The following is a 27,680-nucleotide window of genomic DNA, read 5'->3' as shown; positions in this document are numbered from 1 at the left end:
TTTGTTTTGTAATTGTCATAACTTGATTTATGCTTTCATGTGTGTACTCTTACTACTCTTGTTCTTTCGATCAATGAGTTGGGAAAAGCTTGTAAATTGCCATCAAGGATGAGTTTCATAACAGAGACCGATGAAACGAACATGAATACTTTATATTATAATCAAATGATTACAAGCTTTGAAAAACTGACGTTGTTCACTATGGATCATAAGTATAAAAAATTAGTTCTTTGGTCGAAAATAGCAAGGAGTCGTGATATGAACAATGAACTTAATAACTACAACTATCGGCAAGAAGAAGAAAATGTGCACACCTAATAGACGACGCTGCTACTACCTGCAAGTGTGCGCTTTAAATGTCGTTCCAGACATTCGGGAACGAATGCTAAACCTTTCAGACGAAAGGTGTACATTGCACTAATAATGATACCGTGACAGAGGGATAAAAAAGCTTTGACGGGAAATTCAGATATATGGTTATTACTGAGTTACTAGAGCGGTTAACCATCTTTTAAAAGGTAAAGTCTCGTTACTTCGTTTTGTCTCTATTTCTTCTTCCTTATTTTTGGTTGCAGGTTGAGTGGCCGAACTTTGTATTATCCATTGGTGAAAGTATGAGGACTAAGGAAAAAAGTTAACCCCGGCCTGTAACCTGTCATTTTCCTTGTGGGAATGTTTATGGCTTAACAACAGCGCAAAAGCTTTGTGGACGAGGTAAGCTAGCAACCCGAGGGCCGAGGCTTAGGCTAATCTTTTGTTTACATTTTGCATTAGGCTATGTGGCCGTGCGCTCTCTGTACGAATTTATCGTTAATAGTCCAAGTATTTTACGTGCAGCTTTCAGATTAAGTCTTTAAAGCAGCATCTTTAACTATAATGTCTTAAATTACGGTCGGGTAGGCCTAGTTACCCTAGGTAAAAGCGCGAAACGTAAGTCAGGTTAGGTTTTGTTGGTTAGGTCATTGTTGACGTAAAGAATGACGGGAATGTTCAGAGCACATTTTGAAATATAGGGAAATGATATTTTCATGTTCAGAGCACATTTTGAAATGTAGGGGAATGATATTTTCAAGTCCAGAATGTTATAATAGTTCTTAAGGAATATTTTACATGCTAGGCATGGCGTAGGTTAGACTGAAACTAATGTTGTAGGCAATTGTAGAGGCAGTATTTAGGCAGATTAGTAAAACTTGTTCTTGGTGCATAAACATTCGTAAATATTTAGTACACTTATAAAACGAGCAATCTGTAACTGGTGAGCTTTGCTTTCTGGTGATTATTAATGTGATGATTCTTCTTGCAATGGTTTGCTGTGGCCGACTGTTGCCTAAGTACCGTGATGTAGATAAGCTTAGGGGACTAAAACTAGCAATTTTAACTTAACCCAAACTAGCCTAACCCATATACAGGCTAATGGTGCAGGGAAACCCTTATAGTGGAAACGGATGGGGATAATGACTGAAATTGAGAAAAATCCAGGGATATATAGTAGCCTAACCTTCCCATCCTAGCTTCACATAGACTTCTCCAGGTCCTATATACCTTAGCATGCCCTAAAATGTTCTATGTACCATGGTCTCTGTACTTCGTTAGACTTAGTGGCGTGTAATGGGTTAACTGGGCATTTACTAAAAGAAAAAAAAATTTTTTTTTTTTACTTTAACTATAACCACTCCTACGAGAGCCCTGATTAGCACCAGCCCCATAAATGGGGATGAATGTCAAAACTTAAACATAAGATAGTAAATATCTTGGTAACAGTAAATTTGAAATAGGTCTTAGTTGGATTTTCTTTCGAAGTATATTAAGGGGACTAAAGAACACAGCATAAAAACTCCAACATTGAGTTGTGACATCAAAATATACCAGAAATGAATTTCAAATTCGTCAGATTTATATAAAAGATATTTGTAAAACTATTTATTCTTATGGAAATACAGACCATCACCTTTTGTATATAGGCCTAGGGGTATTCCTCATTGTAAGCTGGAATCAGTAGTGGAAATTTGGTACCAAGGTAGTGAACTTTTTTTCCCTGCCTCTATCTGTTGTGGATGTACTTAGTAAGTTTATATTCTACAATTATGGGCTATCATAGTGAAAAATTGGGGTTTTTGGATAGTGGAAAACATAGAAGTGAAATTCAAGGATGTATGTATTATCACCTTACCTAGGGTGCCAGGTCCTTACCTTAGCCCCCTGCCTCCCTCACCTAACCTAACTTAGGGGAGTGTAGATTAAAATAGAATAATAGATTTGCAACTTAAGCTATGGTCCTGGGTCCTTACCAGACTCTTGGGGCTTGGTCTTGGGACATCCTCCCCATTCATCTTGATGTAGAGCACTGTAAATTAATAGAGTTGTGACTTAACTACACCTAACCTAATGTAGAATGCCAGGTTCTTAACCTGGTTAAGGGTGAGGGAGGGTTGCCCCTCCATGGGACCTTCCCCCCCCTCCTTCCCCTCACATAACCTAGGTCACCAGGCCCTTACTTACATAGTGCATGGTGTCACTTTAAAAATGTTAAAAAAAAACTTAATGTAATTAGAGTCAGAGCTTACAGAAGTATCATGTTGAAGTAGGCTATATTCTTGTTTGTTCCTAAGGAATACAAACCACCTTGAAGTATCCTTCAGCATTACCTGGGAGATCAATTTTGAATATGATAACTGGTGGTTAGGCGGGGTTGAGTGGAGTGAATACCTGTCAGTTACTACCGTCACTAACCCCATAGAGGGGTAGTGCTGTCAGTGCACCTCATGCAGTGCACTGTTGGCTTTGCCTAGGGTACTTTAAAGCATACCTTTGTCCCCTGGCTGCAATCCCTTTCATTCCTTTTACTGTACCTCCTTTCATATTCTCTTTCTTCCATATTACTTTCCACCCTCTCCTGACAGTTGTTTCATAGTACAAATGCAAGGTTTTCCCCCTTTTATGCATGTAAGACCTTTGTACTCTTAATTTTCCCATTAGCACTGCATGACCTCATTGGTCCCAGTGCTTGGCCTTTGACCTAAATTTTGTATTCCATTCCATTCCTATCACTAAGAACTTTTTCCTCAGCTGTCATCATGTAAGGATGTCTTGTTGTGCTCCTTCTGACTGCTGAGCTGAACTTTTATGTTTTTTTGGTGTTATTATTTTGAGAGTGTTTCATATTTGGAGGTGTGAAGGGTGTTAGCAAGTGGAACCTTCAGTTTTTCTTGGTTTGATCCCCACTATTTAGTATGTATCTTTCTTTCAGAATCTTGAGTGTTGCCATTGTCAGAGAATTTAATGGTGTCTGTAAGTTTTTCTGTATAGGAGACAGACTAAAAGTGTCAGCCTACCAATTCCTCCTCACTGCTGAAGACCTCCCTACTCCTCCTCTGAGCAAGTAGTGGGTTAGGCTGTACCTCTTGTGTGTCCAGAAACACTTGGTAAGGTCAGCGAGGCCCACTTGCCAGTGTGTTTGGGGTTTGGATAGCACTCCTGTCCAAGCAGCAGAGCAAGCCCTACCTACCATGTATTCTTTGGAGCCGTGTTGGCTGGTTCCCTTGCCATTCACTTGCTCTTACCTGGTCTACATATCATGCTTGTGTAAGCCATGATTTAGGTTCTTTCTCATGTACTTCCCTGAAGTGAACTTGGTTGGACCAGCACTGCTTGCTTTATGTTAGGAGCATGCTTGGTATTCAGATTGTTCAGTGCCAACAGTGGGTACACTCACAATGGATCCCTTCTACAAATCAGTTGAATGCTGTTCAGAATTTCCTTCCAAGTATGAATCTTTCTCAGCTTGTGTTTGTTCTTACAGAAATACAAACCATTGCCTTTCATGTAGGAGTATCTTCAGCACAGCTGGAGCAGTCATTGTACTTGGTAATTGGTGGTTAGTGGGTTAACAGGGTAATATCCCTCACTCACTGTATACCTTTATTACCTTTCCTTTGGCTGCTGTGAAGAATACTTTTACAGCTGTGATTGATTTTTTAACTTGTTTTTTTGCCGAATATGAAAAAAGCATGAACAACACTGCTGCTTCCTGTGCTCCCAGGAACTTCTTGTGAGTGAGGCCTTAGACTTTCCCGTCTTCCTCCTGCAAGAGGGAAGAGATGTCGAGGACAAGGAGGAAGAAAACAAGCTTGATGAGGAGTAGGAAGAGAATGAGGAAGAGTGTCAAAAACCCACCTTCCCTCTCCCCTCTCAGGTCTTACTGGTTTTACTTGTGGAGGAGTGGTCAAGGCAGGAATTAAAGACATCAGTGCTGAAGCAGAAACTGGAAGTTCTTCTGCTGGAAGGGCTAGCACTACAAGATGATAGCTTGTAGTGGTAGTCCATCCAGGGTGGAACTTCCAGTTGCTGCTTCAGCCTTGTTGTCTTTAGTTCCTGCCTTGATCAAGTACAACCAGTAAGACCTGAGAGTGGAAAGGGAAGATAAGTTTTTGGTGCTTTTCTTCATCCTCTTCCCAATCCTCATCAAGCTTGTCCTCCTCCTCCTTGTCATCTCTTCCCTCTAGTAGGAGGAAGAAGGAGGAGGGAAAGTCTAAGTCTTCACATTCAAGAAGTTCTGATGATCTTCTCTGGAGTGTTCTTCCTTCTTGAAGAGAAGCAGAGGCTCTTGGTCACCTGTTGGTGAACAGCCAGCCTCTGGCAAGAGGACTGTTCCCAATTCCTTCAAGTGTCCTTCTTTGGGATCACTTGTGGCTAAGTCAATGTAGCCTGCTTGCTGTTCATGTGCTCATTTTTGGGACTAAGTGTGCATGTTGCTCAGGACAGTTTTTGTTTCTGTAAGAGGTTTTTGGACCATGTACATACAGGCAACTGGGTAGGCTATTCCTCAATGCCTTTTTGAGGGCACACTGGGGCTGAGCCCTCTTGGTCTGGGAGAGGTCTCTTTTGAACTCTTCCTCCTCTCTTGTGCAAGGTTCACTGTGTTCTCAGGAGGTGCATGAGTCACTCAGTGTGTATGCACTTGCTAGCTCTGGTTTCACAGATTATTGGTAGGGGTGATAGAATGGCAGATTGCAAATGTTTAGAAAGTGCCATTGTCAGGTCTTGTGGGGCCTCTCCTGGTAGGAGTTTTGTATGAATCCCTTGAGATCAAGAATGAGCAAGGAAACACAAGCAAGGCATGTCTTGCATGAGATGATACGGCTCAGTCCTCCAGAGCCCCTTCAGGTCAAGCTAGAGCAGCACTTTCTAGAGATTTTGCATATTGTGTGTTTGTGAACATAAATAGCCTAATCTTGGGGAGGCCACCTTGTCTTCACACCTGGCTATGGTCTCGTCGATCAGGCTCTCTTGAAGTGAGACTGTTGGTAAAGTTGTCTTAGTCCCAGCTTGCTCTTGATGTTTGAGACAAAGTGAATGCTCTGATTTGTGGTCAAGGAGCTCCTTGTTGTCCAGTAGATCTAGCAAGCTCCTTCCCCTGCTGCTTATGCATCAGAAGAGGTACTATAAGTGTGAGGATGCAGTGACTACTCCTTTTGCATTGGAATCATCAGTCTCTGGACTGACAAATGACCTCCCCCAGGAGAGACTGCCAGAAAGGTGCAAAGATGATGCCATTGAGTCCATTGTCATGGCCTCTGGCCAGTCCACTGTGTGGCTCAACCTCTGTTACAACACATTGGCAGACTGCTGTGATAGGTGTTTTGTCTTGGGGTGAGATGGCAACATTCAGGAGGTTGCTGGTGTCAGGAGGAAGAAAGACATTGACTTTCCTAAAGCATCAAAGTTCCAACCTTTAGGCAAACCTGGTTCTGAGAAGGAGGGATAGTGTATGCCTCTCTTGTCCCTGCAAGGTAGTCTGGAGACATATTGGTCCCTACTTTTTTTGCTTGAGGAAAGGCTTTTGAAGCTTCGGAGAATTTTAGTGATCAACCTGTTTGCTACCATTATACAGGAAACTCCTTGTGTAAATTTTTTCTATTCTAGACCCTTGCTGCCTTGGAGCATATCCTCCAACCACTCCTGGGATGATTGGTATCTTCACCTTTCCTCCTGTGAGTTTGAATTACTGAGTGATCAGCCGAGCCTTTGTCACTCTTGTTTTCAGGTAATACTTGTCACTCCAAGTTGGCCCCATGCTGATTGGTATCCCATTCTGCTACTTCTTCTGGTAAAGGAATCCAGAAATTCCCCCTTTGTCCTCTTTTCTGTTTGCCACATGTTTTTAGGTATTCTAATACTGTACCGGGTAGTGATTGGAGTTACCTGCAGCATATCAGATATTCCTCATCTATTTTCATTGAAACAAGCTCCTCTCAGTTTCTGTGGTATGTGCTGCCTTGAGCTGAGTCTTCTGGTGTAGTTGTCCATTCTCATTGGTTCTTTGGACAGTTTTGCCCACCTTGTTAGCTTTGGCCTCTGGAGTTGGATATGATTCTCTGCAGACTTTTAACTCATAGGACTCAGATCAAGATCTCACACTCAAAACTTGTTCTGCTAACCTTAGCATTGTTGTAGAATGTTGATAAGTTGCACGACCTTTTGTATCTTGTCTGGTCCTTAGAGGGCTGGGGATTCCTTTTGTTCTCATTCATGAATTTATGGAAAATACTGTGGACCTGTCAGTTTCTCACAAGAGACTTGAGAATCTCTCGGTTCCTCCCTCCAAGAATTTGTTAGCAACGGGCTAGATGAGGTGCGTTGTGCCCAGTGCTAGTTGTGAGGCTCTATCTTTTGAGAACCTGACCTCTTAGGCCAGTGTGTTGAGGTCACTTTGTAGTATAGGCAGGTACAAAAAGATGGTGTCCATAACACCCCTTCTTTCTGGTTTCATAAGGCATAAAGCTTGTCCTGTAAGTCATCTAGGCTGGCCAAGAGTTCATGAAGCCCAGGATGTTTGCCAAACTCAAGCTACTGGGAGAACTTTCGGTTCACAAGTAATGAGGGAAATAGGCAAGTAGCCATAGATTACCTTTGCCTCATTTTATCCTAGGGACATTGCCCACAAGTCCTTGGACCCCAGTGATTACTGTGTAACAGGTTTCATAATAGCCAAGCTGTTTTTGAAAAAAAAAAAAAGCACCTTGCCTAAGATACAAGAAGGCATAGTGCTGAAAGTTGAGTAGGTGAACAATTGGTTCTCTCCCTTCCTCCAGTCATTCTTCCTCTGCAAAGCAGTAGTCGGCCTGGTATGTGCTGGACAGGCCAAGATGCAGGTACTTGGATGGCATAAGGCTAGAGTTTGAATAGGTGAGTAGCTGGCTGTCTCTCCTTTCCTCCATTCTTTCTTCCTCTGCAAGGCAGTAGCCAGTCCTAGTACATGATGAACAGGCCGCAGTGAAGGTAGACTTCGCAATAGGGCATCCCATCTTAAAACTTTGGCTCTTAAGGGCTGACTACCTCTTTTCTTCCTTTTAACTGGGTTGGGGATTGTGAAGGGGAAGAGAGTAAGCTACCATCTGAACCCATCAGTTTAAGACTATACAGCAGCTTTTAAAAATAACTGAAAGACCATTCCTGCACAGATGAAGCAGGGTACTCTCTAAGAGTCCTGGTAGTATTTGGAAATATTCTTCCTTCACGAAGCCAACACAGACAGCAGGTTCTACCTTAAATCAGTCCTGAAACACAAATATGTTCAGCTGAATGAGTCTGAATATTGATCTTTATCCTCCTGTCACTTTCCCTGCCAGGAAAAAAGGGTTTCCTTTTTCCAGCATTACCAACATGGCAAGGGGGCCAAGGATGACCCTGGAGGATAGGCCAGAAATTGAATCAGTGCATGAGATAAGGGATGGGCAGCAGTCATTCAGGAGTAATCTACACCTAACTCAAAGGATTTAAGGAAAACCGAGGGCTTGACCCAATGTCACTGCCCTTGTTACTCAGTGGCATGACCAACCTATCCCAACTTGCAACAGCAGAAGAAGGGGGATCCTTGCCTTGCCATCCACCTCTTTTTCCTCTCCCCTACCTAACTTCCAGGATTGTGCTCAAGAAGCAGGTGGGAAGAACTGCTGGCTCTTTGCCCTTTCCTGCAGAGAAAGAGAATGGTGATTCCTAATTGAGATTTAGAAGACAGATCTCTTCCCAACACAGACGTCTTTTAAATCTCAATTAGGAGTTCAATTACTCCTGAATGACTGCTGCCCATCCCCTACTTCATGTACTGATTCAGTTTCTGGCCTATCCTCCAGGGTTATCCGTAGCCCCCTTGCCATGTTGGCAATGCTGGAAAAAGGAAACCTTTTTTTCTTGGCAGGGAAAGTGACAGGAGGATAAAGATCAACATTCAGACTCATTCAGTTGAACATGTTTGTATTTCAGGATTGATTTAAGGTAGAAACTACAAGGAGGCATATTTCCAAATATTATCGGGACTCTCAGAAAGTATCCCTGCTTCATCTGAGCAGGAATGGTCTTTCAGTTAATTTTTAAAAGCCCCCGTACAGTGCATAGACCAAATTTAGTATATCAGAGTATAAATCTTGATTGTGTGTAAGCTATTTTTGAAATTTATTGATGTAATTTTAGGCTACATCCCTTTTATTGCATATTAGCATTTCAGAGTTCCAGCCCAAAGATGCATGCACTTAACACGAACATAAAAGTAATTCGGTTTTGTAGCTCTTGGATATTTAGCATTACTGTACAGTATTATGTTTATTGCTCACCTAAGCTGCAGGCTTTAAGGAGCATAGCTGATGGATCAACTTACTAATATTTGACTATTGCAGAACCACTGGACCATTTTCAATCAAATGCAAAACATTCTTTTTGGGTAAAGGGGATTCATGTTTTTGTAAGTTCTTTAAGAGGGAGATAATTAAGATATTAAGTGGAAAAGTAAAAGTAGGATGCAGTCATTTGAAAATCGTATGCAGAATTAATGGTCCAAAATGTACAAAATTTAAAATTCATCTTGTGTTGTTGAATCAAGTTTATTCAAATCATGGCTTCCATGTGGCCAGATTTTTATCAAAGTTAGTTCTAAAGTTTTAAGTAGGAATATATAGGAAAAGTGGCTTAGGGGAGCAGTATGACTCATGCACCACTTTTTATTGTGGTAAAATATTAACTATTGCAATATACTCCCAGAACACCTGAATTTGCCCTTAATCCCACTAGCCCGAACAACTCTCAACTACCCTTCTCACTAGTGAGAATTTTAACAGCCAGCGTTACCAATGCTGCAGGTAAAATCATGTCACTTGAGGTACCATAACAAACGGTTGGCAACACTGACACAGGTATGCACTGACACGCCCCATTTTCATCAGTTGCTTTTTGTTCGCGCTGCTGGAAGGTTGTTTCCTTCTGCAGTGCGAGGTTTTAATCCTATTGCCCGACTTCTCTTTGTATTTTGGAATTTTGGTGAAGACTTGGATTATATTTAACGGTTTTTCACCTGGATTTTCTGAATATCTTCAACGTGGAGCGTCTTTTGGATTTGGACTCGCTGGTTCCCGGTCTCGATGGTTCATCATGGACTTTTTCACCTTCTACTACCGCGCCATTGGCTTCGACGTCTACCTTGACTGCCCCTACAATGGTGGACGCTGGCGCTCATCGCTGCTTCTTCCTGCAAGAGACGGTTGAGTACCTTGAGACACGATAGACATTCTGTCAGGTATGTAGGAAGGTTAAGTGTGATGTGCAGACTCATTGCGATGAATGTTGCGATTGGAAGGCACAAGAGATGGAGGATTATATTCGTCATTGCAAGTCTTTGGCTAGTAAGCGCAGCAAATGTCAGTCAGATTCCTCATTGCCTCAAGTATCTCAGGCTTCTGCTGCAGATCAGTTGATGGATTTAGCGAGTTCAGAGGTAGTCAAACAGATAGAGGATAGGATTGAAAGTAGTATGGAAAATTTAATAGCCATTCTTTTCAACATTTCTCAGATAAGGATAGTAGTAGTGTTAGGATGTCTAATCCTTCTTCCTTTTCAGCTCCCCTGCCTGTTCCAGAACCATCCCTAACGGGTGCTGAGGGTAATGGAGAACCGCAAAGCCTCCGAGTGGGTAGGTTCTCCGGCTCCCTCGGTGAGGAGCAGGCAGTGAAGGATTCCCCCCTCCAACCCCCTTGTAGTATTGATAAATTTAATGTTGATAATGTTAGTCAGGATCAGGATCTAGGTGTGATAAAAGAGGATAGGTCTGGGTTAAGTAGTGAGGAAAAGGTAGTAAAGTTGCAGAGTCGTTCTCCTGGACGGGTTCCGGTTTCGAGTTCGAGTGTTTTTTTTTTGTTTTTGGTGCTCCGGCAAAAGTTTCGCCTTTATCGCTTCTTCTCGGTCTGGCTCAAAGTCTCAAGTCAGTGTTTCAGTTCCGGTGGTGCAGAATCCCTCTGCTCTAACTTCTGATTCACTTCCGACTGTTTCTGAATCTTCTACTGTAGTTTGCCCCTTCCCTGTATTTTTTTACTCCTCCATCTAGTAAAGCGGATTCTGGTGTGTCCTTTCGGCTTCTAATAGTAGTTTGCGGGACCTGCAATTGGATGTGGCGGATTTGCTGGGTCTTTCAAACTGGTACAGACCTATGGTGAGAGATTTTTTTTTTTTTTTTTTTTTTTTTTTTTGAATGGTTTCTCTAACATTAGAGAGTATGTGACGCAGCAGTGTCCGGAATTCATGTCGGATATGTTTCAGGATTATTGAAGGGGGACCGATTCAGTGTACCTTCTGTCCCTTCGTTCTAAGATTTCTTCTGGGTTATCTGTTGCTTCATCTCCTGCTCCCACATTCTCTGCTGCTCCTTTTTTCAGTCACCTCTTCGGCCTCTTCTTCTACTCCAGTCTTTCCTGCGGCTTCCACATCTTCTGTTTTCCCTCCTTCGACTTTTGGCTTTCCTTTTCTCAGGTAGTTTTTTTTTTATGCGTCTGCTATTCCTCTGTCTCCCGCCCTTCCATCCTCAGTACAGTCTTCTCCGGTAGCAGGAGCTTCTGGACAGGTGAAAATGCAGTTTCGGCAGAATTTGGCCGCAGACGTTTCATGTTCCATCCCTTCGGGTATGCGCAACCCCCTTGCTTGTGCTTCAGGCGGCTGTTCCGGTAGTATTAGGTATTTCACAGGCTTTGCCTGTTGCTTCCAGTTCGGGTTTGCGCTCCATGGTTTTGGCAGGGCTTGCGGTACCTTCTTTGAGTGGTCCGCAACTTTCGTCACTTGCATTTTCTGCAGTGGTAACTCTGAGGGTAGCTTCAACCTCTTTCATTCTCCTTTCTTCTTCATCTTCTTCCGTTCCTCCGCAAGCGGTTTGGTTTGCGCATCCTCCCCCAGGGTTTAGCAATGTGGGTTTGGCTACTGTCACTCGTCTTCCCCTTGGTAATAATGGGGAATCGGCTCCGGGTTTCTCGGTTCAGCCTTCTCTTCTTCCCAGTGGGTTCAACTATGCGGATTCAGCTCCGGGTACCCGATTAGGTGTGGGTTTTCAACATTCTGGTTAGGGTGATCCGCTTGCAGACTCTTCATCGTTGTCCAGGCTTCGTTCAGTCTCTCCTCCTTTGTCGGTCTTAGACCGTTCGGACATTGCGGAGCAGGATTCTTATCTGGAGGTGCAGGAGATTCTGGCGGACTTAGAATGTCCTCTTGCCAGCAGTAATGATTACAGACGCATGCTTGGGTATGTTATGTCTTTGCACCCTCAAGCAAGAGCTCCGGACCTCCCGATTTTGTCAATTCAGTATCGCTTTTTTTTTTTTTTTTTATACGCCTTTTATGCCACTAAGCCAGCTCCTGCTTCTTTTTCGTGTTGGCTGGTTTGGTTCGATCGGGTTAGACAACTTTGGAGGAGGCGGACGGTCGGTTAGCGTCGGTAGTGGCTTCTAATAGACAGGACTCTTCTCTTCTCTCTCCGCGTAAGAAGATTCACGCAGTTCGAGGTAACCCTTTGGCAGGTGTCAGGTTGTCATTCAGCGAATCAGTTGAGGCAATCCTGTCTAGGTCACTGGCATCATCTCGGCTCGTAGGGACTTCTTAGGGAAGCAGATGCTTTGGAGGATGTGTTGCACAATCAGGCTGAGGCTCTTGTACACTTTCTGGATGCTGTCAGGTTTACTGTAATGGGGTTCTTAAGAGTGACGGCCATATCCCTTCAGACCCATGGCTGTTTGCAGCCTAATAAATTTATCTTGAGGGGTCTGGCTCACCAGGCGAATGCTTTGGCTTCGTCTACGACGTTTTGGAGCAGAAAAGTCGAAATTTCTATCTTGGTCATCCTCCCCCTCAGTATCTGGAGGTTCATAAGATGGATTGCTTAGAACACCTTAGCCTTAGTTAATTCTTTGTTCATGGAAGATGACGTAGCCAGTATGACGAACGTTGTTGCTTTTAACTCATGTCTCCGGTGTTGGCAATTATGCATCGTCGAGGGTACAGAGTGTTGAGGCATCTAGATGATTGGTTGATCCTTGCCTCCTCTCTAGAGGAGCTAGTAAGAGCAAGGGCATTCTTATGGAATCTTTAACCTATTCAGGTAGGAGGATTCTCTCTCTTCCTTTGAGGGTTTTCCCAACCTTGGAGAGATCCAGTCGGTCCTTCAGCAGGTAGAAGGGTTCCTGTTCAACAGGGAACAGCCGGTACCAACTTGGAGAAGCCTCTTGGGGAGAATGTCTCTCTCTCTTTTAATTCCAGGGTCTCGTCTTCGGATGCGCTGTCTTCAGGTATATCTCAGGAATCGCTGGGACTTCTGCAACGAGAATGCAGTTATAATCGGGAGCAATTCTTGCCTGTTGGATCGTCTGTGGTGGTCAGAGGAGGTGCATCTGACACCAGGAAGGTCTATCGATTCCCCTCTTCCTGACGTTCATCTGTACACATGCCTCAGATCAAGGTTGGGAAACAACCTTGGAGGAAACCCAGGCCTCTGGCCTCGGGGGCGCTTTGGGAACGAGAGGAGTCAATAAATCTTCGGGAATCAAGGCTTTAAAGGAAGCCCTTAGTTGTGTTCAGTCCTAGTGCGCAACAGAGTACTGGCTATGTTTAGCGACAGCATAACTGCCGTGTCATATCTGAAGAACTCAGGGTGGGGGGGAACAGGATCAGCAGAACTCAGTACTATAACACAGAGGGTCCTGAGATGTGCGAAGAATGAAAAGTCTCTTCTTCCCCAATTTATATCGGGGATTCTCAGCGTACTGGCCGATTCACTAAGTCGCTCCCGTCAGGTATTTGGGGGGAGAGTGGACTTTGGCTTAGGAAGTGATATGTCAGGTTCTCCAGAAGTGGCCAGCAACTGTGGACTTATTCACTACGTGATTAAACCATAGTCTTCCGGTTTATTTCTCACCAGTAGCGGTCCCCATGTTGATAGGCACCAATGTGACATTACAAATTGGAATCACATGCAGGTGTATGCTTTTCCTCCATCCGATCTCATTCATCAGGTAATAAGGAATTGCGGGAGAGTCTTACGGAAGTTCTGATGTCCTTACCCATGCGAAAGTTCTTCTCAGACGACTGCATTCTCACCATTATCATCCAAACCCTCACGTGCTGTCCCTAGTTGCAGGGCAACTGTAGAGAGCTGCTAGACAGTATGGACTCCCTAAAGCTGTGGCTAGACAGCTTGAGAAAGTCAACCCGTAAGCCTTACCAGGTTCAGCTAGACAAGGTATAGAAGTTAGTGTTGTAAGGAAGGTCATTCCATCTCTAGACCTTCCATAGCCAAATAGCTGGTTTTCTTTCATTCCTTCGGAAAGTCAAGGGTCATTCGTATTTGGTGATTGCTGACTACCGCTCAATGCTTAGTGGTACAATTAGTTTCCACCTTCCTAAAATCTCTAGTAGTAAGATAATTGATGAATTATTATGCTCTTTTAAGATTGAATGTCCTGTCTTGTCGACTCGTGCCCCTCCATGGGACTTGTCATAAGTACTTCAATATTTTTCTTGCATTCCCCTGCCTTTGAACCCATAATGTTAAGACACTGACTAAGAAGTTGCTTTTTCTTATGGTTTTAGCTTCAGCTAGAGGGTTGGGTGAGCTTCAGGCAGTTTCTAGGTTGGGTTCCTATGCGAGAAATGATATTTATTTGTCTTTCTTCTGGAATTTTTGGTGAAGACAGTGTCGGAGATTAAAACTCTGCCTCGTTCATTTAAAGTTCTTTATCTGCAAGTGTTTGTTACCAGCGATCCAGCGGAGAATTCTATTGTTCGGTGCGAGCATTAAAGTCTATTTATCAAAGGTTGAGAAACTCCGTCCACTTCCACGTACACTTCTTGTCTCAGCGGAATCCTTCCCGTTCGCTGTCAAAGAATGCGATGAGTTACTCTCGGAGGTAGGTGATTTCCCAGGCCTCTTAGGGTTCTTCTTCGTCGTCTTCAGCTCTGTATTTCCCCGACCGCATAGTATTCGGAGTATGTCCACTTCATCTTCCTTTCTAAGGAATTATTCAGTGCCTTCTATTCTGGAGGCAGCTACTTGGAAGTCCGTCTCAGTGTTTACTTCCTTTACTTAAGAGACGTTCGATTCGCCTCATCGCATGTAGAGGCGAAGTCTACTATCTAGGGTGTGTTCAATTAGCTTGGATGGTATTCACTTAGTGCGGAGGTTTGGAGGGTTATTCTCTTAGTCCACGTGTAGCAGCAAAGTCTGTTACCTAGTGTGCGTTCATTTAGCTGAGGTGGTACTCACTTAGTGCAGAGATTCTTAGGTTAACCAGATAGAGGAATTCCTTTTAGTCTTTGGAATTCTTAGGCAACAGTAATAGTATAATCACATGAACTTAGGTTTAGTACGTTTTAAGTACTATCTTAGTCTTTGATAGTTTCCCTACGAGAGTCCAAGGGAGTGCTCTAGTAGGCTAGGCTCTTTCGTCGGCGCTGAGGTACTTCTTCGCTTGTCAGTCGTCAGGCCTTATCCGCAACCTGCATGGCGGAGTGTCAGCGGCTCAGCACACTGCTTCATTTCCCTCCATACATGAGAGGTTCTGAATAGCCACATGGGAGGTTCATCATACTCTTCGTACGTGGGAGGTTCTGAAGAACCACATGGGAGGTTGACAGACCGAGACAGTGCGGACCTGACGGGCGATCAAAGTACTCTCCAGCATGTCTCGTCAACAAAATCAATTCGTCAACAAAAGCATCGATTGATAAGGTGAATGTATAACTAAATAGATATCCTGTGCAGAACAGATCGGTGAGCTGCCATCTTTGTGGTTGTAAAAAGGGGATGTGCCGCAAACTTAGATGGTTCTCCCGGAGGGACAACGGCTCTGCAATCTGCCTCATTCTCCTCCATACATGAGAAGCTCTGAAGAGCCACATGGGAGGTCGACGGACCGAGAGTACTGACCTGACTGTCGATCAAAGTACTCTCCAACTTGTCTCTTCACTGAAAGCATCGATTGATATGCTGAGTGTATGACTAAAGGGATATCTTATGCAGAGCAGATTGGTGAGCTACCATCTCTGCCGTTCTCAAAGGGGTGTGCAATAGAATTGATCCCTTCTCCTCTAAATGTTGTTAATCTTGTGAATTCAGGTGTTTTGTAATAAAACTAATATTGTAATACTTACCTGAACACCTGAATGATTCCCACCCTCCTTTCCCCACATCAATTTTGACCTTGAATAAAGCAATTGATGAAAATGGAGCGTGTTGGCGCACACCTGTGTCAGTGTTGCCAACCGTTTGTTATGGTAGCTCAAGTGACGAAGATTTTACTTGCAGTGTTGGTAACGCTGGCTGTTAAAATTCCCACTAGTGGGATGGGTAATTGAGAGTTGTTCTGGCTAGTGGGGTTAAGGGCGAATTCAGGTATTCAGGTAAGTATTACAGTATTATGAAAACTTCATTTTCAAACATCTAACTTACCTGGTAGTTATATATATAGCTTAAGTCCCTGACGTCACCGCAAAATTTCAAAAACTTGCGGCAATTGCCGATCGGGTAGTCAGGTGATCCACCTTTGCGCCCTCTACCCAGGTACCTGGAACCATTCTACCTATTCCTCAGATCTTCCCTGCCGCCGTACAGGTGACATCGTTGGAATTTTCGCTTTGCAGCCTGTGTTTTTCTCAGTTATTTTGGTGAAGTACACTTTGGCTTTGGCTTTCGCCGTTTTTTGGATTTGCTTTTGGATTTTCTTGGCCTTTTCAGATATTGATTGGTTTGACCCTTACCTTATTTTGATCTCTCTTTTGGATTTTCAACATGTATGATTCTTCATCGAGTGTGAGACTGTGTGTGAGGGGATGTAAGACTAGGCTTGCTAAAGCCTCCTTGGATCCCCATTCAATATGCATGAAGTGTAGAGGTAAGAGTTGTGAGTTGGATGATAGATGTGACGAATGTTTGGGTCTATCTGAAAGAGAATGGATGGATTATAGTCGCTATGTGAGGAAGCTTGAAAGAGACCAGCTCAGAAGAGCCAAGAATTCTATATCTCGCTCTTCTAGGGATAGCCAGGGTTTAGATAATTCTTTGCCCCATACTAGCGATCCGATTGATCCTTCCTCCGTAGTGGTATTCTCTGATCCCCCTTTTGATACAGGTAAAGAACCAACTCTTAAGGATATGATGACGGCCATTCAAACCCTAGGCAAACGGGTAGAATCCCTCGCAGAAGACAGGGAAAAATTATGGTCGGATATGAGAGATCTTAAAAGTGCAAATATCAGTGTGAAGATTAGTGCAAGTGCAGTGGAGGGTGCGGCCGCTCGGATCTGTTGCGCTCCTAGTCCTAGACCTCTTCCAAGCTCCCCAACCCCTGGGAGAAGGAAAGTCGACAGGCGAAGGGAGGCGAGAGATTTTAGCTCAGTGGTCGCCCCCTCAGCGTACCTGTTGACGCTTCCCAGACGCTCACCCGCCATAGAAAAGGCGAGGGTAAAGTTGTGTTCTTCGTCTTGGACGACGCAGTCCCCAGACGAGGCTGGCGTTTTCGCCGGAGTCAAGACCACTCAAGAGGAAACTTCCCCCTGTAGAGGGACATCGTGAGGGGACATCTCAGGCTCCAGGGTGTAGCCACTGGAGCAGCCCGGAGCGCTTCCCTTCCAGCTCCGAGGGTAGTTCTCCTGCCAAAAGCAGATGTAAACTGGCAGGTCCGATCAGGACGCCTGGCAGCAAGAAGGTGGACACATTACTGCCTTCTGTGCATGCTCCTCCTCTTCCTTCGGATTGGTACTCGTCTCCGGAACACTCTCCCCAATCCTTACGAGACGTTGAGGAACAATTAATAAATAAAGTTGCGGCTTCCCTGGTCTGTCCCCAGCAGCAGGAAGCCCCGCAGTTGGTTTTACTTAGGGACATGCAGCAGAAGCCGTCTTCCCTGATGCAGGCATGGCAGCCAGACAAACAAAAGAAAGATAACGAACGTCTAACTAAAGAGGTTCAAAGCGCTGTACGTCATTTTGGTGAAGCTTTAGACGCGGGATGCACTGGCGCAAGCGTCTAGGAGCCAAGCACCAAGACGACAAGCGTCAAGGAATTGGACTCCAGGAATTCGGGCGTCGGGATATTGGAATACAAGACGTTGAGGTAGCTCAGGACGCGGGATGCACTGGCGTCAAGCGTCTAAGAGCCAAGCAACAAGACGACAAGCGTCAAGGAATTGGACGCTAGGAATTCAGACGTCGGATATTGGAATACAAGATGTTGAGGCAGCTCAGGACGCGGGATGCACTGGCGTCAAGCGTCCGAGTTTAGAACGCCAAGACGTCAAACTTCAAGAGATTGGACGTCAGGACGTAGAATTCGCGCTGGGCGCGGGATGCACTGGCGTCAAGCGTCCAGCAGCAGGGAACGTCAAGAATCAAGGAACTGGACGTCAAGGTGAGGGGCGACAGGACGTCAAGTGTCAAGAAACTGGACGTCAATATACGATAGTAGCAGGACGCCAGGACGCCAAATGTCAAGATGACAGACGTCAGGACGTCGAGCGTCAAGAAGCTGGACGCCATTATACAATAGTAACAGGACGCCAAGCGTCAAGAGGACAGACGCCAGGACGTTCTAGTCGAAAGCCCTCACAGTTCAGATGCAACAGCAAGAAAGCAGGACGTTGCCACGTCGGTAACAGGACAACAGTCGGATGATGTGGAAGACAATCTTCCTCCTTCACCAGACAATCCGGTGGACGACATATCCGACGAAGAGGAACAGAAAGACCAACATCCCTCGTCAGACTTGAAGAGACTAATGAAAGTTTTTACGGAACTTTTTCCGGATAACTTCGTACCAGCTACTCCTCGTTCGCCTCCATCGGAATTCACTTTAAGAAAGACTTCAACGAAGGACATCTTTACGAAGATGATTATGTCTCGCTCATCCAAACGAGCTTTGAAAATAATGGAGGATTGGATGAATACCAAGAAGGATCTAGGCCGGACGGTGTTCTCTTTTCCCCCAGCCAGACTAGCATCTAGATCTAGCGTTTGGTACGAGACTGGAGAATCTCTTGGCCTGGGAGTTCCTGCTTCTTCCCAGGGGACTTCTCAGTCTCTGTAGATGCTTCGCCGCAGCAGCCATGGGGAAGTCAAAGGTGTTTTGGTCTGCGTCGGAGATGGACCACCTTCTCAAGGGAATCTTCAGGGCCTTTGAGGTCTTTAATTTTCTAGACTGGTCCCTGGGAGCCTTGGGTAAGAAGATGGACACCATCAAGAATTCAGACACAGAGGAACTTGTCCATATCATGTCATGTATGGATAAGGCTCTCAGAGATGGTGCCACTGAACTAGCAGCACTTTTCTCTGCAGGGATCTTAAAGAAAAGGGCCCATCTTTGTTCTTTTCTATCCAATGGGGTTACGACTATTCAGAAATCGGAACTCCTTTATGCTCCTCTTTCTGCCCATCTGTTCCCTCAAGAACTAGTAAAAGAGGTCACATTGGCCTTAGCACAAAAGGCCACGCAGGACTTAATTACCAAGACAGCTAGGAAAGCACTGCCAATGAACTTCGTCACACAGAAGAATAAAGGAGAAGCTCCTGTGTCTCAGCCCTTTCGTTTCAGAGCCCTCAGTAGAGGAAGTTCAAGATCCGCTGGTAAAAGATCAATGAAGAGAGGCTCCAGACAAGGAAGAAACAGAGTCTGACAGGAGTCTCCTTCAGACAGCAGTAGGAGCCAGACTGACCAACTTCTAGCAAGTGTGGGAGAGGAGAGGATCGGACCCATGGTCCATCCATTTGATCAAAGAGGGGTACAAGATCCCTTTCCTCAAGAGGCCCCCTCTAGCATCAAGACCGATAGACCTTTCGGCCAAATACAAGGTGAAAACAAAGGCGGAGGCTCTGCAACAACAAATATCTCTTCTGTTGCAAAAGGAGGCCATAGAGAGAGTTCAAGATTTGGACTCCCCAGGATTTTACAACCGTTTATTCCTGGTTCCCAAGAGCTCGGGGGGATGGAGACCAGTGCTGGACGTGAGTGCTCTCAACGTTTTTGTTCAAAAAACGAAGTTCACGATGGAAATGACGAAATCTGTTCTAGCAGCAGTCAGACAGCATGACTGGATGGTATCATTGGATCTGCAGGATGCGTACTTTCACATCCCTATCCACTCGAGCTGCAAGAAATATCTGAGGTTCTTTCACAAGGGAGAAGCTTTCCAGTTTCAAGCCCTTTGTTTCGTCCTAAACACCGCTCCACAGGTTTTCACAAGGTTAATGACCAACGTAGCTGGAATGTTACACATGAGAGGCATCAGAATCTCCTTATACCTAGACGACTGGCTCCTCAGAGCTCCTTCCCGCACACGCTGCCTGGAGGATCTTTAGACAACAATTCAATTATCGGAAGAACTAGGCCTACTGATAAACAAAGAAAAATCTCAGCTGATTCCATCCCAAGAGTTTATATACCTTGGGATGAAGATTCAGAGTCAGACTTTTCGGGTTTTTCCATCTGTATCAAGGACGGAACAAGCCTTAGAAAAGCTTCAGGGCTTCTTAAGGAAACGGACATGTTCGGTGAGGGAATGGATGAGTCTGCTGGGGACCCTTTCCTCTCTAGAACAGTTTGTCTCCTTGGGGAGACTGAATCTACGCCCGTTACAATTCCATCTCAATCGGAACTGGGACAAAGAAAAAGAACTGGAGACGAAGTGCATCCCCATCTTGAAACCTGTAAGGCAATATCTGAAATGGTGGAACAACCCCATCAAGCTACAAGAGGGCCTTTCCCTAAAACAGAGGAACCCAGACCTAGTGTTGTTCTCCGACGCGTTGGACTCAGGATGGGGAGCAACTTTGGGAAAGAACAAAGTCTCGGGCTCCTGGACCAGAGAGCAAGAAAGTTGGCATATCAACCAGAAGGAACTAACAGCAATCCTTCTAGCTCTCAAAAAGTACGAACATTTAGTAAAGAACAGAGTGGTGCAGGTCAACTCCGACAACACGACAGCGTTGGCCTATATCAGCAAACAAGGGGGCACTCACTCCAAGTCTCTATACGAGATAGCAAGAGAGCTTCTTCTCTGGGCAAGGGAGAAGAACGTGAAGCTACTAACCCGCTTTATCCAAGGGGAGAGAAATGTAAGAGCAGACATGCTGAGCAGGAAAGATCAAGTCCTGTCCACAGAATGCATGCTTCATCAGGATGTCTGCAAGAGCATGTGGCGGAATTGGGGATGGCCGTGCAAAGACCTTTTCGCCACAGCGCGAACGAAGAGGATAGAAACTTACTGTTCACCTGTTCCAGATCCCGAAGCGGCTTACATAGACGCGTTCCTCATGGACTGGTCCAATTTGGACGTATATGCATTCCCGCCATTCAAAATAATTCACAGGGTACTGCAGAAGTTTGTGTCGCACGAGGGCACCAGAATGACTCTAGTGGCTCCTTACTGGCCGACAAGAGATTGGTTCACAGAGGTACTGGAATGGATAGTGGACACCCCGAGAAAACTTCCGCTGAGAGTAGATCTACTCAAACAACCCCACTTGGAAAGGTATCACCAAAACCTCCAAGCTCTACACATGACTGCCTTCAGACTATTGAAAAACTCACAAGAGCTAGAGGTTTTTCGAAGGAGGCAGCTAGCGCGATCGCAAGAGCAAGGAGGTCATCCACCATTAAGGTATACCAATCCAAGTGGGAAATTTTTAGAGGATGGTGCAGGAACAACTCTATATCCTCTTCCAGTACCTCTGTCACTCAGATAGCAGACTTCCTTCTTCATCTTAGGAAGAAACTTAAGTTTTCAACTTCGACCATTAAAGGATATAGAAGTATGCTAGCATCTGTTTTTAGACACAGGAACTTAGACCTGTCTAACAATAGGGATCTCCAGGACCTTCTCAGATCTTTCAAAACCTAGACCTTTGGAACCTAGACCTTTGAAACCTAGACCTTTGGAACCTAGACGTGGTCCTGAGGTTCCTCACGAGTGATAGGTTCGAACCTTTGCATAGGACATCCTTAAAGGATCTCACCATGAAAACTCTTTTCCTGGTCAGTTTAGCCACGGCAGAAAGAGTAAGTGAGATTCATGCCTTCAGCAAAACTGTAGGTTTTAAACAAGACAAGGCAATTTGCTCACTTCAACTAGATTTTCTTGCTAAAAATGAACGCCCATCTCAACCCTGGCCCAAAGCGTTCGAGATTCCGAACCTGACGGATATCACAGGTGAGGAAGTAGAAAGAGCTCTGTGCCCAGTAAGAGCTCTAAAGTACTATCTGGAAAGGACAAAGGACTTACGGGGGAAGTCAGAAGGGCTTTGGTGCTCGGTCAAAAAACCCTCGTTACAGATGTCTAAGAATGCTCTGTCTTATTTTATCAGACAATTGATAAAAGAAGCACATTCAGAATGTAAGGAAGCGGACCACAAAATTCTGAAAGTTAAAACACACGAAGTCAGGGCGGTAGCAACCTCTGTGGCTTTTAAACAGAATAGGTCCCTGCAGAGTATCTTGGACACGACTTTCTGGAGGAGCAAGTCTGTTTTTGCCTCGCATTACCTTAAACAGGTCCAGACTTTATACGAAGACTGCTACATGCTGGGTCCGTTTGTAGCTGCGAATTCAGTAGTGGGAGAAAGGGCTACCCCTGCAATCCCATAACCCAATACCCTTTTCCTTCCTTGGAACTGAGAAGTTGTTTATGGTTGTTTGCGAAGGCTGGATGCATCCTTCTGCAATCATTAGCAGACAGTTTTTAAAATAGTATTCTTTTCTTGAGTTTTTAGTCAGGTGGTCGTTTGTTCCTTGGTAGCGCCCGGAACAAGGGTATTCAAAGGAGGTCTAGTCACATAGAGGTTATACACCGGTTGACAGCCCCTAGAGATTTTCAGCCCCCTGGGTGGATTGCTGGATCTCTTAAGGAATGCAGACATAATGAGGCAGGAAAACAATGAAGTCAGCTTCCTTAACAGGAAGGAACCTTTAGTTGGTTTTGCAATTTTTTGTATTTCAATTCCAACGATGTTAGCTGTCTCTGACCCTCCACCAAAGGTGTCAATCAGCTATATATATAACTACCAGGTAAGTTAGATGTTTGAAAATGTTATTTTCATAATAAAATAAATTTTTGAACATACTTACCTGGTAGTTATATATAATTAAATTCCCACCCTCCTCCCCTCTAGAGACTAGGGGCATGGAAGATCTGAGGAATAGGTAGAATGGTTCCAGGTACCTGGGTAGAGGGCGCACAGGTGGATCACCTGACTACCCGATCAGCGATTGCCGCGAGTTTTTGAAATTCTGCCGTGACGTCAGGGACTTAAGCTATATATATAACTACCAGGTAAGTATTTTCAAAAATTTATTTTATTATGAAAATAACATTTTTATATACTGTACCAAATTATGGTTATTATTTTGCAGTTATAACACTCTATCTTAATTTTATATATGTAACTTACCAAGTAATTACATAGCTATTAGTTACTACTTTAACGGCAGGTTTAGATTTGAAAATTCACGGTAACGCTCTTTTTTGGTGCAGGTAAGTGCCCCACCCACTTTTGGGGAAGCATACAGGTAGGTACAACATAGCTGAAGAGCTCAGTTTGTTTCTGCTGCTCAGTGACTGTACATCGGTTGTTAAGCAGCTATGTTTTGATGATCAGGATTGTTCACCTGATAGCTTTGCAAATTACTGAAGGATTTGGTGAAGTATTCTGTACTTTGGTAGCCTCTGTGCTATATTTTCTTAGCTTAGTTAAGCTTAGTTTGGACTTTTTTGTGGGTTTTGACTTATTATGTCAGACTCAAGTGTGTCTAGTAACCGGTAATGTAGCAAAGACTGCAATACCAGGTTGACTTACTCTAAGTATGACTCTCTTTCTATTTGTTTTCATTGCCGATGACAAAGTTGACTTGACGTGTGAGGAGTGTAGTAACTGGGATGAAGTTAAATGGAGAATTTTGACTCCTCATTTAGACAAACTAGAAAAAGCTAGACAGAAAGGTGGCCACTAGAGCTTTGCTGTCTTCTACTCCTAAACTGGTCCTTTTGACTCATGTGACTGCTTGTTCTCGTGTTCCTAGTTCTCTTGCATTCCCTTCTACTCCATTACCTGGCTCACATCCCGCTGAACCTAGTGCCATTGCCAGTATCAAAGCCTGGATTGACAAGAAATTTGACACGTTAGTTAACACAGTTGCTCAGATAGGAGCTTCATTGAGAGTGCTTTTGGATAAAGCAAGTGGTGATCCGGGTGTAAGTGCAAGTGTTGTGTCAGTGGAGGGGGTAACTACTCTTCCCACTGATGCTCCTAGATGGAGGTCCCTGCCAAACTCCCCTGCACCCGGGAGGAGGCAAACCGTAAGTCCAAGGGAGGTCGGTAGGGTTTGCCCACGGGCAGTTGCTCCTTCAACCGAAACTGTCGCTGTTTCCAGGTTTCGGTGCCTAAGCGCTGGAAAGGTGTCCAAGTGGATTACACTTTGTCTTCCATGGTTCAGACTCTTATGAACCTAAAGGACACTGCTGGCATGATTCCTCCAGGCCAATGAAAAGACATATGATGGAGAATCAAAACCCCTCGATCCCTCGTAGGTTCCGTAGGGACCAAGAGGCCTCTTGTAGCTACTGGGACGACAGAGAGCTCCTAGTGGATACTGAGTTCCCAGTGGCTCACAAGCACCCATTAGCCTTTAAATGCCAAGTAGCTCTCAGACGTCCAAAGGGAGCAGATCATCGCACGTAATCAGAGCATCCAGTAGTTCCTAAGCGTCCAATGGGAGCAGATTGCCCAGTACCTCCCGTTCTCTCAGTGACATCTAATCCTCATACAGTGTTGGTTTATGCACAGACTTCTGAAGGTTCATCTGATTCAGGTATTCTGATAACAGCTGGTCACCCTGCATCAGCACCCCTTAATAACAGCTGGTCACCCTGCATCAGCACCCCCTATTAAGAGTCAAGAAGTGAAGATTGTACCTTTGGCTCCTGTTGTAGAGCACCCGAAGTCAACATCTGTGCCTCTCCCTCCGACTCAGGATTCATCTCTTCCAATTCATCAGCAGTTAGATAATATCCTAGAACTGCTGAAAAAGCCTTCATCTTCTCCTCAGAAGCCAGAGGAAGCACAACAGGACTTTGCTCTTCTGTTCCTTTGGCAGAAGAGGAACCAGAACAGGAACAACCTTCTTCGTCGTATGCATCCCTCTTGAATTATTTTCTGTTTTGTTTCCCTACTTATTTTCTACCGCAGCGCTTTCTTCACCTGGGTCTTCCTTCATATTGCGCCAACCCGTAGGAGCTACTAAGCTCCCTAAGATGGCTTTATCTATCTCATCTAAGAATGCTTTGGCAGGCATCGACTCTTGGTTGTCCGAAAAGAGGGAGTTAGGCAAGGCTGTCTTTTGTTTCCCTCCTTCTCGCCTGTCTAAGAGAAGGTATGTTTTTTATGCAACCGGGGAGGCTCCTTCCTTGGGAGTCTCTGCCTCCTGTCAAGGGGACTTCTCCAGCCTGATCGATCCTACATGCAGATCAGCTTTTGATTTGGCCAAGATTATGTTTTCCTCAACAGAACTCGACCACTTAGTGAAGGATATTTATAAGGTTTTTGAAATTTTCAGTTTACTTGACTGGGCAGTAGGAGCCTTGACGAAGAAAATCGAGGACTGCTCTTTGCTACAAGACAGCTTTAAAGCAGATTGGCTTTGGCTACTTTCCTGCGCCAATAAGGCTAAAGAGACGGGGCCCAAGAATTAGCTGCACTCTTCAACGGGCATGCTCAAGAAAAGGGAGTTGTGTGGTGCTCCTTCACCACAAATGACCTTCACCACTAAAGGAGTGACCTTCACCACTAAAGGAGTGACTGCTTCACAAAGATCTTCTTTTTGCCTCATTGGATATGAACAGTCTTTTCCCACGAAAGTTACTCATGACATACTGGCACAATCAGCCAAGCAAGGGAAGGACTCGAACCGTTCCTCAGTGGTTTCTTTCAACCCTAGACCTTTTTCTTTCCTTCAACCAAAACCCTTTCAAGGCGGAAGAGGAAGAGCACAATCTCATCCACGCTCGAACCCTAGATCTGTCCAACCAGTCAATAAGAAACCTACTTCAAGACCCACCTCTAGCAAGTGAGGATCTGGTCCTCCGTACCCCACTGGGCACCAGATTCCTTCAGTTTTGGAAGAAGTGGGAAGCCAGATCCGTGGAACCGTGGGTACTATAAGTACTCAAAGAAGGGTATTTGATTCCCTTCAAAGAGAGACCTTCTTTGACGTCTTCTCCCATCGTCTCAAAGGCATACTCAGAAGGCTCGGAGAGGTTTTCGGCCCTCTCAAAGGAGGTTTCAGCTCTTCTCAAGAAAACTCAAGAAAAGAGCAATAGAGGTGGTGGAGGACTTATCCTTGGAGGGGTTTTACAACCGTTTATTGTAGTTCTCAAGTCATCGGGAGGTTGGAGACCTGTCCTGGACGTAGGTGCTCTGAACTTCTTTGTCCAAGCAACGAAGTTCAAAATACAGACTAACCACCAGTTCTCACTGCAATTCTTCAAGGAGACTGGATGGTAGCCATCAACATGGAGAAAGCTTACTTTTATATCCCAATACACCAGGATTTCATGAAATATCTGAGGTTTGTGTTTCAGGACAGGGTCTTCCAATTTTGGGCCCTGTGCTTCGGGTTGTCCATAGCCCCTCAAGTCTTCACCGGAGTACTTGCCCCCCTATCGCAATGGCTTCACCTAATGGGCGTCAAGGTATGCCTTTATCTGGACGATCCACTCCTGTGATCGTCATCCAAGAAGAAATGTGTGGAGGACCTTCTGAAAACTCTTCAGCTACCTCAGGATTTGGGCATTCTAATCAACCAAGTAGTCCCTACCAGTCAATAGTCTATTTACGGATGGAGATAGACAATTGGAATTTTCCATCCAATAAGAGAATACAGTATTGCACCCAGAAAATCCATCACTTTCTAGATCTCCAGTTCTGCTCTGCCAACGATTGGATGAGCCTTTTAGGAACCCTCTTTTCCATCGAGATGTTCGTGCCGTGAGAGAAACTACATGCCAGACCCTTACAATTCTTCTTAAAGGCCATTTGGAGCAGGAAGACTCTTCCGGACTTATTCATCTTCCCCATCACACATGAAATAAAGTAAGATCATCAGTGGTAGCTCAAACAAGGGAGATTTCTTTTAGGAAAATCTCTGCTTCAACCAAACCCGAACCTAACATTGTTCTCCGAAGCATCGGGTTTGCGTTGGGGAGCAATCTTAGGAGACTCGGAAGTGGCAGGGATGTGGTCTGTACAGGAGAAGAAGCTCCATATAAACCTGAAGGAACTGGAGATGTTTCACCTTGTACTTCAGCATTTTGCTTCAGTGACTCACGACTCATTGGTAGCAGTTCGCTTGGACAACACATCAGCTCTAGCATACCTTCTGAATCAGGGAGGAACGCATTCTTTTCCTCTGTGCGAAGCAGCCAGAGATCTCCTTCTCTGGGCTCACAGCAACAACACCCAGATCTTTACTCGCTTTGTTCGAGGCAAGTTGAACGTTCTAGCAGATGCATTGAGCCGTTGTAAACAGGTTCTACCCACAGATTGGTCGCTGAATCCACAGGTGTGCACTGACCTGTGGAAAAGGTAGGGAAAACCGTTGGTAGACCTGTTTGCAACGTCCAGAAATCTTCGCCTCTCCCTGTATTGCTCTCCGGTGCCGGACCCTCAAGTGTGGGCAATGGATGTGATGCTCCAGGACTGGTCGGACCTGGAGGCTTATGCATTTCCTCCATTCAGTCTAGTGAGGGAAGTTATAAACAAGTTCAGAACTTCCCACAACACATCCATGATTCTGGTGGCTCCCTTGTGGCCTCAAAAGGAATGGTTCCCAGACCTCTTATTGGACTTTTCACGGCTTCTTCCACAGAAACAAAATCTGCTCAGACAACCTCATTTCCATTGCTTTTATCAAGCTTTGTCAGGAAACTTGTCAGAGTAAAACGTTTTATAAGAGAGGTAGCAAACGCTATTGCTAGATGTAGACGGGAATCATCTTCCAAACTCTACCAGGCTAAATGGGCAGTATTTTGCAGATGGTGCAAGAGACGTGACATCTCTTCTTTTGACACATTTATAGCCCAGCTAGCAGATTTTTTACTTTATCTGAAGACTTCCCGAGGCTTATCAACCTTTACAGTCAAAGGCTACAGGTCTGTGCTGAATTCAGTATTCAGGCATACTGTAGAGGCTTGGATATTTCATCAAACCCATATATTTCTGACTTAATTAGTCATTCAATGCTTTGAAACGAGATACTCAAACCCCAGTTTCTTGGAACCTGGATGTAGTGCTACATTGGCTCCCAGGTCCTCCTTTTGAGCCACTTCATACATCTACTTTTA

The 27,680-nt window shown here is 44.8% G+C and overlaps 1 protein-coding gene across 11 annotated transcripts in view; it reads left to right on the top strand.

The window, feature by feature from the left end:
- Positions 1 to 297: 297 nt before the first annotated feature.
- Positions 298 to 27,680, top strand: part of LOC136852588 (uncharacterized) — a 222,082-nt gene continuing 194,699 nt past the window's right edge. For 3 of the 11 annotated variants that reach the window (XM_067127440.1, XM_067127433.1, XM_067127430.1), the window contains exon 1: positions 298 to 518. The gene's annotated coding sequence lies outside the window, so the exon portion shown is untranslated. Of the gene's footprint in view, positions 519 to 562; positions 715 to 27,680 lie in introns of those variants that run through there. The other 8 variants (XM_067127438.1, XM_067127434.1, XM_067127432.1 and 5 more) reach the window with 6 other exon arrangements.

Source organism: Macrobrachium rosenbergii, chromosome 25, assembly GCF_040412425.1.
Source record: "Macrobrachium rosenbergii isolate ZJJX-2024 chromosome 25, ASM4041242v1, whole genome shotgun sequence".
Taxonomy (NCBI): Eukaryota; Metazoa; Arthropoda; class Malacostraca; order Decapoda; family Palaemonidae; genus Macrobrachium; species Macrobrachium rosenbergii.
The sequence above is the reverse complement of the archived record's forward strand: the minus strand, read 5'-3'. Positions and strand labels throughout refer to the sequence as shown.